This window comes from Giraffa tippelskirchi, chromosome 9 (assembly GCF_054371585.1).
Source record: "Giraffa tippelskirchi isolate mGirTip1 chromosome 9, T2T-mGirTip1v1.2.pri, whole genome shotgun sequence".
Classification (NCBI taxonomy): Eukaryota; Metazoa; Chordata; class Mammalia; order Artiodactyla; family Giraffidae; genus Giraffa; species Giraffa tippelskirchi.
The window spans coordinates 70,407,852-70,421,936 of NC_137283.1; positions in this window are offsets into that span (position 1 = coordinate 70,407,852).

A 14,085-nucleotide genomic window follows, 5' to 3' on the forward strand; every position below is an offset into this window, starting at 1 on the left:
ATTACCCTTTGAGAGACTGATTGGTATGGAACTCAGTCGATTTGTGGCACTAATTTATGGCCTTCACATCTACAGAGTTGGATACGAAGGTGTGGCCTGGGATTCCCATGAATTTTAGGTCATACATGTTAACGAATTAGAGAGAACCCTAACCAATCTACCATTGGTATGATCCCAATGGGTCAAAGATCTGTATTCTATTGGCGTGACCATTTAGCAGCTTGTGTGTATCTGTGTGTGTGTGTGCCTTCAATGGGGTTGGAGGATGTAATTGACCATATCTAAGCCTTAACATCTTTCATAAGCTTTAAGTGAGAGTAACCGAAGTATTAGCCTATTGAATTCTGAGATCTCTATGATGAGAGAGGCAGTGCTACACAACTGCAAGGCCCTTGACACCTTAAAACATCTCAGGGAGATATCTGTGCTATAATGCAAACTGAATGCTATATTTTCATACCTGGTAAATCCTTTAATGTAACACATCTGAACCACATGAAAAATCAGATTTCTGCTTTAAGTGACCCATTCCCTAATCTTGACGATCTTTTAAGAAATCTGGTGTGGGAGATTCATGGCTAAAATATTTACTTTTAATTCCACTAGTGTTATTAACTATACCATTTGTATTTTGCTTGTTTCACAAGATTATCATTTCTTGTATTACCAAGTGTATGAACCTCCAACGAAAATGGTGACTAGAATTGAAGCAGTTGATCAAATGTATAGCTCGATATATGATCAATGATTGTAATAGTGTAACTCTAGGTTTGAACAGATGCAACGAGAGGGGATACTTTCCTGGACCATAACTTGAAAACAGGTGTCCAAAGATCTTTGACTATTAAGACCTAGTCCAGTAATAGCACATTGAGTGTCTTATCAACCAAAACCTTCAGAACTGGGAACAAGCCTTCCCAGCAATGTGGAACAAAATGGTCATGAAATGACCCCCAAAGTATGATCGGATTTATGACCACATGGAGGCCGTGTCAACTACAAATTGGCATGTACCCAGAGCATTGTCAACGACTGAACAACAAAAGCGTCTACAGAGACTGAACCCCAAGCTGCTATAGCTGTTGACCTTCAACAACCCCTGATGGAGTTTAGGGTGGAGTGAGGCACTCTGTGCTCCAGGGAATCTTATGGGACAGGTCTTTAGATAATTGGATGTTTTTAGGAGCAGATTTTGTGATCTCAATCCTTGCATCTCCTCATATCTAGAGAAACACTAAATCCCTTCATGGTGATATCAGATCCTCATGACTAACAAAAAGCCTTTATAAAATGAGTCTTCATGGTATTGAACTCCCCCTTTGGTAAAGAATCTGCCTGCAGTTCAGGAGACCCGGGTTCAATTCCTGGGTCAGGAAGATCCCCTGGAGAAGGAAATGGCAATCCACTCCAGTATTCTTGCCTGGAGAATCCCATGGACAGAGGAGCCTGGTGGGCTACAGTCCATGGGGTCGCAAGAGTTGTACATGACTTACCGACTAAACTACTACTACTACTACTACTACTTCCCCCAAACCTTATATATTGTCTTTCCCCCACTGCTGCTTGACAGCAGTCTCTCAGAGCTATCTGAGATGTTGCCTTCTGGGCTGCAGTCCTCATTTTGCCCCCAATAAAACTTAACTCACAATTCTCAAGTTGTACATCTTTTTTTAGTCTACACCTGTCACTGTAAAATTACCCTAGGCTCCATAGAGGTGATGAGAGTTGGGGCCTGGAGCCCTGGGCACCTCCAGTATTTCAGCGCTGAGCCTGAGGAGGCTGGGCAGAGCTGGGTCAGAGAACTCCTGCACAGGACCAGGAGGGGATGTCTGGTTCACTAGAGGGGTCCAATGTCCTTTTTTTGCCGCAGCTGGGACATGGACCTGGAGGGGGCCTTGGCTTTAGGCATGAGTGAACCCAGTGGCCTTCTTTGCCGCATTTGAAGCAGGGCCCAGGTGGCTTCCTTTCTTTGTTGGTTGATGGAGGCTTGGAGCCATGTAGAGCAGTGGCTAAAAGGTGGCATTTGGCCTGATCTCGTTGGCCCTTCTCTAGATTTGCCTGTCCTTCCTGGTTATAGAAAATGTTAAAGGCTAAATTTAAAAGGTCTCGTTGAGGGGTTTGAGGACCTTCTGCCTTTTATAGTTTCTTTCAGATATCTGGGGACGACTGGCAGATAAAATGGGTATTAAGGATAATGGTGCCCTCTGCTGAAGTGGGGTCTAATTTTGTGTATTTTTGTAACGCTTTCGTTAACCTGGCTAGAAATTGTGCTGGGTTTTCATCTTGCCCTTGAGTTATTTCTAAGAGCTTATCAAAGTTGACAGCTTTATGCCTTGCCATTTGGAAGCCTACAATGCAGCAAGAAACTGAGTGATTACAGGCTGCTCGTCCAGATCTCCCTGCCTGATAATCCCAGTTGCGATCTTCTCGGGGGACAGCTGTTGCCCATATGGGCTTAATGTCGTCTGTCCTGTGTATCTCATCAGCATGTGCCTGAGACGCTTGCCATACTCGTTCCTTCTCTTCTGGGAGAAGAGTGGAGGAAAGGATGATGTAAATATCATGCCAGGTTAAGTTGTAAGACTGGGTAAGATGCTTGAATTCTTTTAGATAATTATCAGGCTCTGAGGAGAAGGAGTCAAGACGCTTTTCAATTTGAGATAGATCAGAGAGGAAGAATGGGACACGAACTGGAACAACGCCTTCTGCCCCAGCTACTTCCCCTAAAGGGAGGAGTGAAGTGGAGAAAGGAGTGGGCTCCTGTGGTGAAGTTTCCTGTTTTAAAGGTGTTCGGGACAGGGTACTGGGGAGGGGATCTAAGGAGGTGGGGTAAAGCTTTGGGACCCTCTGTGTAGAGGGTGGGGCTGAGGTCTCAGAGCTTAACTCAGACACAGGCTGGGGAGGGGGGTTGGGAGCTGCAGCCTGAGAAAGAGGGAGGGAGTAGGGGGCGTAAGGTGGAGGTTGTGAAACTGGATCTGGAGCTACTGCAAGGAGATCAGGAGCTATAGAGGGTGGGCTGTGGTCAGAAGGGTCGAAGGAAGAAGAAGAAAAATCTGAACAGGGATCAAGAGACATTGTGTTTGGAGGATGTGGCCCAGAATGGATTCACAGAGAGGGGGCGAGAGTGAAAAGCAAAGAAAGCCTGAACATAAGAGATTTCTAACCACTTGCCATTGTGGTGGCAGAAGTTATCGAGGTCCAGTATAGTATCATAATCAAGAGTCCCATTTTCTTGCCACTGGGACCTGTTATCAAGTCTGTATTGCAGCCAGACAGTGTTAGAATAGTAAATAAGTCTTTTTGGCCTTATCTCCCCTTGGAAGCCCAAGGCTGTTAGGTTATGGAGAAGGCGTCCTAGAGGAGTAGGTTTTGAGGGCTGGGATTGAGATTTTCCCATTGCCACTGAATAGGGAGGTTAGACAAGGGGAGAGAAAGCGAGGAGAAAGTTCTGAGAGAAAAGGCTTCCCCATTCTCTGGACTTTCTCAGAGAGTAATAGCAGTGTGCTTTGAAATGGGCGTCCCCTATTTCAAAGTCAGATGGGGTGTAAGGGCCATGGAAATCCCCACCCAGTGAGAGAGAGGGGATCCGAGAGAATGGGATTTCACTCACCTTTGTAACCGATGGATGAAGTGGGCCAGTGTGTGGATGTCAGTCCAGCAAGGCAAGTGGAGAGTCCCGGCCGGAGATCGTCTCAGTTTCTCCGCAAGGTCCAAGGGAGGGGACCACCAGAGGTGGGCTCGTAAGAGGAGCCCACCCAGTTGCCATGATTCTTTCTTCCAGGGTTTTGGCACCAAAATGTAAGGCGAGTGCAGAGAAAAAGAGAGCAAGCCAGGCAGTCAGACAAGAATAGGAAATTTATTAGAGGGAAAAAAGAGGGTGAGTGGCTCTTAAGGAGAACCAGCCTTCTCCCTTTCTGATGGAGTCCTTCTTATACCCCACCAATGGAAAATTCTCTGAAGGGATTATCACGTAGCCAGAGGTCTGGAATCTTGTGGTCTCACAGCTTTGAGAAGATATGTACCAGTGAGATTACAGGATGCCATTTGGGCAATTTGGTCAGTTACACAGATCACTGTGATTTATTCTTTGTGAGATCATCATAACGAGCCATCTTATTAATGAGATCCCATGTGGGCCCTAGCATGTAATACGCTTGTGCCAAAGTACTGATGCTGAAAATCAGCTCACAGGCAGCAGCTTGAAAAGTGCATGGGTCATATGGGAAAAAGAATCCTGGACTGATTTTAGGACAAATGCCAAAGGGGCAAGGATTTGTTGGAACTTTCTCTAGGGATGAAAAATCACTGACGTTTTAAAAAATCCTCCCTGTACACAGCTGGCCCAGTGCTAGCAGGAGACATTTCTGACATTCCCCACTTACCTTGCTAGCTCTGCTTGTCCTGCCAGTGTCTCTGTTCCCGGTGAAACACACATATCCAACCCAGCCATGCCCACAATGCTCCTCCAAAATGGCTTCCCCCCGAGGGCTTGGATTCCCCCACAATAGAATCCATCCCCACCACACACAGTGGGTGGACTCAGCCATGACTTGCATCCCCTCAAGGTGGTTCCCACTCCAGGTCAGCTCCAGCCAGAAACACATCTGCAATTGTTGAGGTGGGGCTCAAGGTCAGCTGCACTGGTGGTCAACCAGACCCACAAGCATGCCCAAAGCAATGATGGTACGTCCAACAGTACACCACATTCAGCCTACACAGGAGACACGCTGTATTTCCTGTCTCTGGTGACCTGGGACAACTGTTCTTCTGAGCCACAAAGGAGACACTGTACATAAGTCCACTAATTCATCTTGGTGACATAGTTCATCTACCTAATATTAATGTATAGAAAGAGAAAGATAGGCAAACTAAGGAGACAAAAAAAGAAACACAAAAAGATTCCAGAGAATACAGTGGACTTTGTAAAATCAAAGATATCTACTGTGGTAAAGACCTTATTACAAAAGCAAAATACAGGTCATATACCTTGAGACAAATAATTGCAAACACATAGCTTACCAAGGATTTGCCTCCAAACAGACAAAGAACACTAACAAAACAAGCCTGTAAAAACTAGGGAAAGGTCTGAAGAGACACCAGACCAAAGAAGACACACAGAGAGTATACTGGATGATGTCCAGCACTGAGGGCCTGAAGAAACAACAGTCTAGTTGCACTCCCTCAGTCCTGTGTGACCCTGGATGAGGCCTGTGTTTCCCAGTGGCTCTGAGAGATGGACAGGGAGGAAGGGGAAGAGAAATCATTTGCATTTCTAATACTCACAGCAAAGTCTTCCAATGAGAAGGGAATTATCACCCCCACTGACAATGACATTCACTGAAGTGAAATACCCACGAGTCCATCTAACCTAGAAGGGAAGGAAGGACCTGTTCTAGAAAACTGAAAAAGATGGAAGAAAGAAAATGAAACCCACACAAACCAGTGGAAAGATAAGTTGTGCTCATGGATTGAAAGAATTCCTATTGATAAAATGAAGTCACACCCCCACAAGGCAATCCATAAGTTCAATGCTATTCCTCCCAAAATACCAATGGATTTTCGCAGTGAACAAAGAACCCCTAAAGATGTATGGAAAGAGAAAAGAGCCTAAATAATCAATATAATCTGACGAAAAAGCCCCAAGATGGCCATACAAGGTTGTGTGAAAGGAAATTACACTACAAAACTAGGATCCTCAGGACATTATTGGATAAGGCAATGGCAAACCACTCCACTACTCTTGCCTGGAAAATGCCCTCGATGGAGGAATCTGGAAGGCTGCAGGCCTTGGGGTCACAAAGAGTCAGACATGACTGAAGTGACTTAGCAGCAGCAGCAGCAGCAGGACAGTATGCTACTGGTAATACAACAACACACACAGATCCAGATCGATGCAATAAAGTTGAGAGTCCAGAAATAAACCCCAGCATCCATGGTCAACTCATCTCTGACAAAGAAGCGGAGAATATCCAGATGGGAACAAGAAAGCCTCTTCAATAAATGTCCATGTGAAAACCAGACAGCTACATCTGAAGAATGCTATTGGTTTTTATCTCAGACCACCTCAATATCAGTGAAAAACGTCAACCTAAAGACTGATGTTATGAGATAGCTAGAAATAAGCGTAGATCTAAGGCTCCTTAACGTCAGAGTCACCTTCACATTTGGTGGGTGGAAGCAGAAATGGGTCTATTCAAGTAAAGGAAACAGGAAAAAGAAGTACACCAATGGGTTTCCAACCAATTGAACATCATCGCAACAGAAAAGCTAAGCATTCACAAATCCAAAAGATAATAAACTGAACATGAGAGACTCCTTGCAAGTGGTGTATCTGAGAAGGGGTTCATATGTAAAGAGACTAAGAATGCACAGCACTCAGTCTCCAAGAAACACCACCACCACCCTTGACACTTTCCCCAATACCAACTCCAACCTAAAGCCTTTATCTCCCTCTAACCTATCCCTAAAAAATAACCCTAATTTAATAATATACATGTGCATTCATAGGCATCCATCCATCCATACATGAGAGAGAAAGAGGAAGACATAGACTGAATTTAGAAAGGAAAAAGAGAGACACATCCAGAGAGAGACATGGAAGAAAAGAGAGGAAATGAGTAGATTGTACAGACTTTTCAAAAATGTATATCGAAGTTAGAAGCAATGACAGTGCCCAGCCACCCCAGAAGGGGGAAAAGGACAGAAGGTTATGAGAGCAAAAGACAAGAACGCAGAGAGCCATTAGAAGCTCAGCCACCCACAGAAGCCAAGCTGGGACACTTGAACAGAATCTCAATGGAAACAGAGGACCAGCAAGTTGGCTACTCTTTTCTATAACAGAGGGAGACATTCGAGTCTTTCTTTCAGTCCTCCAACTTGGATGCGGGGTCTCAAAACAGGAGGGGGAGTGCCTTTTCCTGGGTACCACAGCGCATCCAGGCCTCATTCTGCCACATTCTGTGCTATGTCAGCCCTGTATGGAATCTTTCTTTCTGAAGTCTCAGTGCACAAGCTCCATGAGATGTCAGCCCCAGGTTGAGAGGCATGGAGGTGCTCCTAGGCCGACAGACCTAGGAGGAAGATGGGACAATGACCCCAACTCTGCAGATGGAGAGACTGGGGAAATCCTGAGGGGTATATGCTTGTACAAGGCCACATGACTTATGAGAAGAAGGAGCCTGGTCTGAAAGCAGCGGGGTCCACAGAGCTCAGGCCCTGGCTGCACCCAGGCTTCCCCAAGGCTGTGGGGTGCGCTCTGTGGATGGCACTGTGCATGCACATGGCCTAAGGGGGTGGTTGACCAGTGAGAAACACAGATTCTCCTAGGGAGCTTTGTGTAAGGGACCTCAACACGAAACCCAGGAAATGATGTCACTTGCCAACAACAGAACACAACAGAACACAACAGAACACAACAGAACTTGCAACCTGTGTTATCCTGGCCTCCAGAGCGGAGAGGAGCCCCCAGCCAGATCACTTGCTGCCAAGATGTTCTGCTGTTTGCCCCTGCCCAGAGGCCGGGGCCTCAGGAGAGCTCACAGGCAGAGTGTGTGGGAACCCTGTCGACACTTGCTCAGGGCCCCCCTGAGAGGCTTCTGGCCTTTTGCCCGGAGAAACAGAAAGATAACACGGGGAGCCCCATGCTGGGCCAGGCCACCTCTCCCATGCCACCCAGAAACATTGGGTCCTTTGCCTGTGTGTGTGGATGCGAGTTTCTCGGGGTGTGTCTCCCTCAAGTAAGCCCAGGTGGATGTGGGGACAGAAGCCTGCGGACAAGTTGTGTCCACATCCCAGGGGAGAGCAGGCCGGGCGGGATGGGGAGAGTTCAGGCAGCGCTGGCTGCCCAGGCTGACCTCACGCCCTCAGGTGGGTCTCTTTCCTCCTGGGTGAGGATCTGAGCAGACACACGTCTCTGCCCCTTCTGGGAAGAGAAGTTCGAGCGGGCAGAAGCAGCAGCTCTACTGGCTAGGCCCAGCTCGGAAAACTCCAAGCATGGCTGGCTGACGGTCACGGTCATTGCAGAGTTTCCCACCTGATGAGGCCGAGGATGGGGACACCCCATCCACCTCCCGGAGGGAGGGGTCGGCGCACCACCCCACCGCCCGTGAGGCCCAGTGCAGGCTCAAGGTGAGCGTGCCCATGGAGGGTTCAGTTGAAATGGGGATGAAGAGGAAGCAGGGAAGGCCTGCTGCCCAGACACCACCCAGGATACACGCAGTGGGCCAGTCTCAGCCTGCCACGGACCTGAGCACACCTGGCTCCGAACCAGAGCCCCGAGAACCCTGGCCTCTGAGGCAGCAGGAGGACCTGGAGCCAAACACGGCAGAGCACAGAGGTGAGGACGCTGGGGCTGGTGCACGGGAGTTTGTGGGGAGGGGGTGCTGAGCTACACAGGGACGAGTTCCTGAAAGCTGCTGCTGGGCCTGGAGCAAACGCTGGCTTTACACCACCCATCTCACACACTTCAGTCAGAAAAGACATCCTACGCTGGGTATTCTTTGGGAATCTCATGGAAGATTTCTGTCCCTGCATACGCACATGATAAGGCTGATCTGTGGGGAAACTTTGCTTCTGTCCCAGCTCTAGCACTGGCCTCCAACTGCAACTGGGTTCCACTTCCCAGACCTGTCCCTAAAGAGGTGGTTTCTCCAGGTTCAGGACCCAGGGATCCTCTGAGGGGAGATCGAGACCTGAGACTTGCCCTCACAGAGACACCAGGCCAGCTGGGTACTGACCAGCACACTGGGCAGATCAGACCTCCGTGCCTGCAGGACCCCCAGCCCCAGGCACTGATGTCCCACCCCCTCAGCGAGAACCTCCACCTCCACGTGCACCTGCACCTGCTCGGGCTTTGGCAGGAGAACCCGAGGCAGAGGAGGAGTCACCACTTCGGCAGGGAGAGCTGGTCCTGGCTCCTGTGCAACACTCAGACGCCCATGGTGACTCACCCACCCCTGCAGGGAGAACAGGCCCCCGCTCTGGACAGAGACCCAGAGCCCTTGCCGGAAACACCATGTTCAGGGGAGCAGTCCGCTCTGCAGCCTCCATCCCTGTCTGGCACTGTCGACGCTATCAACTCGGTTCCACCCATGGGAGACTGAGTTCCTTTCCCCAGAAATTCTTTGCATTTGGTTTGCTTCTAACTTTTTTGTGATTTTTTTTTTTTTTGGCTTCCTGTGTTTTTTTTTTTTTTTTTTGGTTAAATTTGGATTAGTAAATTTTATCATAATTTTTGCACTATGGGGTCACTGTTGTGTAACTGTGGTGATGCTGTGTTACCATCACCACTTTGTAGTTTCAGACCCTTTCAATCTTTATGCCCCACCTCCCAACACATCCTGTATTCACAGCAAGCACGCGCTCTTCATCCCTACCCCCAATCCTGAACTCACATGGATATTTCTTTCTTCGTTCCTTCCTATATTCTAAGTGTTCTCAATCAATGACTATCAGTGAGATGACAAGAATTTTTTATTTTGACTACACACATATTGTAATACTACATTTGAGATTTCTTATTTTTATGTCATTTCAACTAGCCTTTGATATCTGAAGGGATGGTGTAGGTCCTTTCAAGATATCATGTGCCAAATGAAGCCCTTTTGGCAAATACTGTCATAATATCCAGGCAGGCATTGCTGTTTGAAGGGTGACATCTCAGCCAGGAGGCAGATGCTGAGTTCTTATTGTTGCACAAGCTCACAAAAGAAGCCAAGAAACGGAGCTGGAAAAACAAACCACCCCAACACCCAGCAAAGCGTTCCTCATGAGAGAAGGCTAGAAAATGACCCAACATCCTTCTGGCCCAGAAACCCTCTGGAAAATCAATGTTCCATAAAAAAGAGAACACATGGGAAGTTCCAAGGAGAGGCAATGCCCATGGCCAGTGTAGTTTAGAGACGTCTTTACCACTGAGAGGAAGACATGCACCAATGGAAACCCTTTGGAAACAACAGTGATAGTCCTCACAGTTGTAAGTGTTTCCTCTGGTGACAACATGCCCTGGGTATCACATAAGGGAGCAGACCAGCTTCTCTCCCTCTGCCCCCACACCATTCACTCATGAAGGCAGCTCAGGTGCTATCATGCCCTGCCTGCCTGCCTGGCTCATCCATGAGCTGTGACCACCTCCAGGGCAGGACTCCACTTTCTCCTCTCTGTGTACCATGAATCTGCACACAGTGAACTTTCAGCACCTCAGGAGACTTGAGCTGTTCCCACTGGAGCCAGAACCCTCCCCAGGAATCAAAAGAGGTGTGGAGTCATTTTGGCCCAAGCACTGGTTCCATAACTCTGGCGGCTCCTACACCTCTATGGTGTGAAGAATGAGGTCCCGTTTTACAGAGCTTTTCAGCTGTCAGATCTTAGCTGTTGTTTCATTGTCAGCTCTCTCTCTTCCGATGCAGCCAGCTGGACCACGCTGCTGCAAAGAGCTCACAAGCTGAGTTTCACAGGAGGTATTGAAAGGACAGTGATGGCTACAACGTGCTGCAAACTGAGTGATGGTCCCCACAATATTCAGAAAAGGTCTGTGGTGTGCAAGTGGGAAGTAGACGGCTCCCACGTTCCAAAGGAACAGAGATTCTCGGGACAAAGACCCTTGGCTGCTGTTGTATCAGCTCCAGGTGGCAGCTCGTGAAGAGTGTACATCAAATGTGGTCACATGAGCGGGACTGTGGAAATGGCTCAGAAATCAAGAGAAAGGGGTCAGGGTATGTGGGAATCCAGAGTGGGTGGTGAGGTGGATGAAGCGTGGTGACCTTTCTCTCTCCAGTGCAATTTGGTTTTCTGAGTCTGAAAGCTACCAGATGGCAGTTACCAAGGCAGGCCCCCAGAGTAACCAGGGTGGGCTGTGTGCCTCGGCCCCTGCCACAGGGACAAGCCACACCAGTGGCTTCCCTGAGCTCAAATGACTGGATCTGGGGGTTCTGTCTGGGTACACACCTACTTGCTCTTGCGAAGTTACCCCCTTCTCTGAGCACTAGGTTCATCATCTCGAATGAGGATATCTATTGCTACCTTAGCAGGTTACTGTCTTCATCCTATGAAGACTCATTAGGGTTATCCTACAATTAATATCTGGCCTGAAGAGACATCACCTGAATCCAGATTAAGCTGGAGTCTCCCAGTGTCATCTGGCATGTCTTCCCTGAAGTCAGCCAAAACCCACACTTTTCCTTTCCAGGTACTCCACTTAGCCAGCTGGGCAGAAAACCCAGCATGGTTCAAACAAGCTGACAGACAAGCAGGAGAGGACTCACGGGCAGACAGCTTCCCTCGGGTCTCTGGTGGAGCTCTGGGACCACAGCAGGAACTGGCGTTCTCAGCCCATGAGCTCAGCAGTGCCCTCATTCTCAGGCCAGTGGCTCTGTCCTGAGGGGAGCAGGAAGGTCACCAACTGCCCCAGGGGGACCTCATACCCCTCCCACTGCTGGAGCCTGACCTACCCCGGCCACACCCCTACTCCTACCCGAACAGGACGAGAGCTCATCTTCCCCTTGGTTCCAACGTGAGGCCCGGCCCTGGGCCCCGATTGGGCACTGCCCCAGTCCGGAGCCAATCACAGGGGACAGGGAGGTGGAACACACTGATTGGCCAGGGCCAGGTCATGTAACCATACTCTCTAGGAATCTCCTGAGTTGCTCACCCTGTGCCAGGGCTGGTGACTATGTGATGCCTGAAGAGCAGGGCTGAGACTCCAGTCATGGTGTCCACACGCTCTGGGTCCCAGGACATGTCTGTGCATCCTCTCTGCACACCACACTGTCCTTTATAGACAAAATTTTCTGGACACACCTCTTCCCTTCCAAGCCCTGTTTTATGCACCCAGGCTCAGGGGAGCAAGTCTTTCTGTTTGAAGATAGGTTTTGAGATCCTCTTCCAGGCTCTAGGCTTGTTGTTTGTATCATATTAGAATAACGCATTCAGCCAAAAACCACCCACGAGCACTGCCACATTCTGCTCTGGGTTTTCAGGATTGTTGGCTGTTCTGAGTAGATGACATGGCCCAGAGGCCTCCCAACGGGATTGTATTTTTTCCAGAGAAGCACCTGAAACAGGGAATCACTGAATCACTTTGCTGTACACATGAAACTAACACATCATTAAAAAGCAACAATACTTCAATTAAAAAAAAAGATACTCACGACTCAAAAATTGTTGTAAAATTTGTCAAGTTTTTCTTTCAATTGTTCATTCTTCTTATGTGTCTAACTGCTTTGGCCGTGTTTTGTGAGGTAAGGATCCAAATTAATTACTCACCCAATGGATACCAAAGAGTTCCAGTGGGCCTCCTTTCTCTATTTACATATTAAGAAGCATTTTCTAAAATCTCAAGTATCAAGGACTTCAGATCTTTGTAATTTGTTAAGCACCCCAGAGGCAGGTGTAGTTTTCTGCATCTTTTTGTCATATTTGACTTTTGGGAGATACTAGTATACACAAGAGGAGAAGGAAATGGCGACCCACTCCAGTATTCTTGCCTGGAGAATACTGTGGACAGTGGAGCCTGGTGGGCTGCTGTCTATGGGGTCGCACAGAGTCGTACATGACTGAAGCGACATAGCAGCAGCAGCAGCAGCAGCCATAGACACAAGTACCCCTGGAAAGTTCTCTGTAGTGAACCATGTGTGTTACAGTGAGGACAGAGGATCTGAGCATGGAGGAGGGACTGAGTCCATAGTGACCACTGACCATGCTGAACAAGCCCAACATTCATTCTGGCTATGACTTCCAAAGGCAAGATCTGTGTTTCTTCCTTTGGAGTCTGCATGCACACAGTACGGTTAGTGGATTGGGACTTTGGTCTCTGGGGCCTGAACAGTGTAGTTTCATCTCCTCAGCAAATTAGACCCATAGCCTGATTTTCCATTGTATTTCCTCCATGTGGGCTCTCCTGAGCTGCTGTGGAGATATTTTGGGTACATTTCTGCTAAAGTCCTGAAAGGTAGTCAATCCTACTGCTTCCCATCCCCTGCCTCATTTGTTCTTCTGTCATTTTGATAAATATATTTCATGATCAATGTTGTTAGCCCTTGTGTCACTCTGAAAAGCAGGCACCTGTGGTTTAATAGACCTGCAGCTCCCGATAGCTCTTTTCCTGGTGCAGACAGGAAGAACTCAGGGAGCAGCACCACATCACACTGGAGCCTGGACCGTGAACCGAGAACTTCCAGATGTTCAAGCTTAATTTAGAAAAGGCAGAGGAACCAGAGATCAAACTGCTAACATTCGTGGAATCATCAAAAGAGCAAGAGAGTTCCAGATAAAATATCAATTTCTGCTTTACTGATGATGTCAGAGCCTTTGACTGTGTGGATCACAATAAACTGTGAAAAATTCAAGAGATGGGAATACCAGACGACCTGATCTGCCTCTTGAGAAACCTGCATGCAGGTCAGGAAGCTAGTTGGAACTGAACATGGAACAACAGACTGCTTCCAAATAAGAAAAGGAGTGTTCCAGGCTGTATATTGTCACCCTGTTTATTTAACTTCTATGCAGAGTATATCATGAGAAATGATGGGTTGGAAGAAGCAGAAGCTGGAATCAAGAATGCCGGGAGAAGTCTCAATAACCTCCAAAATGAACATGACACTACCCTTATGGCATGAAAGTAAAGAAGAACTAAAGAGCCACTTGATGAAAATGAAAGAGAAGTGTGAAAAAGTTGGCTTAAAGCTCAACATTCAGAAAGCTAAGATCATGGCCTAGGGTCCCATGACGCCAGAATTCTGGAGCTTCTCCCACGGCCTCAATTCAAGAGTCAGGACAGACCTAGTCTAGTTAGCTCTCTCCGACAGAGCAAACGTGAGGATCAGCCATGTGGAGGGTGCCTGGGCATTCCCGGGCAGTGTGGGAGCCCTAACTTGGCAAAGGGGCTGAGCGGCTCTGGCCCCTAAAAACTGACTTCCCAGCTAGCACTTACCAACACGATGTGACTTTCTGCCCGAAGGTGGCCTGGAAGGCTCTATTCATTGGAGGGAGGAAAGGCAGCCCCAGAGAGTGGGTTTTCAATCCTCCCTCAGGCATTAAATGTGGGGCTGTTCAGACGCCAAAACAAAAGTCTGCAACCACTACATCAAT